The sequence below is a fragment of the Frankliniella occidentalis genome, unplaced genomic scaffold (genome assembly GCF_000697945.3).
Source record: "Frankliniella occidentalis isolate FOCC.00 unplaced genomic scaffold, Focc_3.1 Scaffold403, whole genome shotgun sequence".
NCBI lineage: Eukaryota > Metazoa > Arthropoda > Insecta > Thysanoptera > Thripidae > Frankliniella > Frankliniella occidentalis.
The window spans coordinates 67,293-69,074 of record NW_026267525.1 but is presented as its reverse complement, the minus strand read 5'-3'; positions in this window follow the sequence as shown (position 1 = coordinate 69,074).

Here is a 1,782-nt window from a genome sequence, read left to right as displayed (position 1 = left end):
CGGGGCGGGGCGGGGCGGAACGCTATGCGGTATGCGACGAGGAGCCTCGGAGGCCGTCGTCGTCGTGGTCGTGTTCGCGTCGTCGGGGGAACGCCGTCGCGGAGAGTGTAGAGACGGGGAGCGAGGCCAAGGGCGCCGACGCCGCCGAGGACGCCGCCGACGTGGAAACAAAAGAGTTCTGATTTCAGGAAGGGGGTTGGGGAAGGGGGTGTCTCGACTTGCGTCGCGCCTGCACGCGTCTTTTAGCAAAACAACAACAGCAACCTCTTAATTGTTTCGTAAAGATTTTTTTTTAATTGTGCCCTAGTTTAATAATTATTACAATGATTCGTTTTTGGTTCTCTCGTGCAGCTATGAGTCACAAGATAATGGTCTCGCCGCGGGGGAGCACTCTAGCCCCCCCGCACGGGCGCCCCGGCCCACACGGGCCCACCGGCTCAGCCTGGCTCCTCAAATTGGATCACTTCTCTGCGCTTTGGGTTATTAAATTGCTACAACGCCCGATGCCCCTCTGAGGCTTCCTCGTACTGACCTACTTCTTGCATTATTTCGTCTCTTTGCTTCTTTTTTATTTTCCTGCTCGCGTCGATTGAAAGCCCTTGCTGCCCCTCGGTGCTCAGGTGTGCCGCCGCTGAACGCGATACGTGATATCATAAATATTTCGAACCCTCGCGATTCTATCGAGAAATCTGTGCTTGCCGGTCGAACAAACAGCTGATCCGGGATTAGTGCTGACGATATGGGATTACGCGGGATTGGAGGAAGAGTAACCCGCCGGCCGTGTGCAAGTCCCCCGCTCGGCATGCAGCCGGGCGGGGTGGTGCGGGGCAGGGTTGGGGTTAGGACGACAGTGGAGTGGAGCACCGCGTGAAAAATTGCACCAGGCGCCGTCGACCCACCGGGCGCGAGTGTGGTGTAAGGGCATTCGGAGGGGAAAAGTCCTTTTCGCTGGCGGGGTGGTGGCGGGTTGGGGCGGGGCGGGGGTAGTGGCGCCCCTAGGGTGAGTCACTCACCTCCTTGTGATGCACCCCTCCTCAGGGCCGCCCCGCCCCACCCCCCATCTCATTCCTCCATATCCCGTGCGCAGAGTATGGCGTGGCCCTGCTTGCGAGACGGCAATAGAGGAGGAGGAGGATTGGTCGTTGGGGTGTGACGCTCAACTGCTTTGTACACCGCCCGCGAAATTTCAAATGTCGTTTCTCTTCTGGATCGATCTCACCGAAAAAGAACCCCGCGAAATCCGCCAGAGAATAAAACACAAATAAACTACTAAAAGATGTCAAACCTAACATCTTGGGAGGGTCTTTGTTGGCTGAAAACAACAAGGATACCACACAATGTGCTCACTGCTCTTAAGGTACGAGTTTTTATTTTCGCGTCATTGCAGCAGTGCAAATTTTGTAGCCCTCGGACAATAATTTTATTATCATGTTGTACATTTGCCATCCAGTTTTGCTTGTTTTGTTTGCGATTCCTCTGTCCTTTTGCGCGCGCGGCGGGCGCGGCCCCCTCCTATTTGGTGTGTTTTTGCGGAGCCAATTCTTCCCGGCAGTAAAGTCGGATCCGAGTAACGGATTGGCTGGCGGGGTGCCGCCGCGGTGGCGCATGGCCTGGGCCCGTAGCCTGGGCGCGGGCCAGGGGGATGCCGTGAGAGGAGCGAACGTTCCATGACGCATTTGTCTCTCCCGCCAGGGTGATTGCGGTTTACGAGACAAACGACATCCGCGGCTTTCGTCTGTTGAAAAGAAGAGAGTTATTGAACGCAAATTCATTTTTATTTAA